Raw genomic sequence first — 521 nt, 5'->3', positions numbered from 1 at the left:
ACGCCGTCTGCTGCAGCCCTCCAGGCTCCCACGCCGTCTGCTGCAGCTCTCCAGGCTTCCACGCCGTCCGCTGCAGCTCTCCAGGCTTCCACGCCGTCCGCTGCAGCTCTCCAGGCTTCCACGCCGCAAGCAGTGCTCCCTTGGGCCCTGTGTTTTGGACGGCCTCCCGGCCGCCCCCCTGACCTGGCCCGGTCTGATGGACAGCCTCCCTGCCGCCCGCCGGAACAGTGTCTCTTAGGGACGGTCCCTTGACCGTCCATATTCCTTGTGATCCCTCGTGTCTCCTTGTTTTCTCTAGCTCCTAGTGTTTTGTTTTTCTCTAGCTCCTAGTGTTTTGTTTTCTCTGGCTCCTCGTGTCTTGTTTTTCTTTTTTGCTCCTCGTGTCCTTTTGCTCCTTGCTTTCTGGTTCCTCGTTCTCTTTGGCTCCTCGTGTCTCTTTCTTTGGAATTCCTCTTGTCCCTTTTTCTCCATGTCTCCTCGTGTCCCTTTTCTGGTTCCTCGTGTCCCTTTTCTGGTTCCTC

This window comes from Nematolebias whitei, chromosome 4 (genome assembly GCF_014905685.2).
Source record: "Nematolebias whitei isolate Nwh7 chromosome 4, NemWhi1, whole genome shotgun sequence".
NCBI classification, from domain to species: domain Eukaryota; kingdom Metazoa; phylum Chordata; class Actinopteri; order Cyprinodontiformes; family Rivulidae; genus Nematolebias; species Nematolebias whitei.
Note: the sequence above shows the minus strand (reverse complement) of the source record.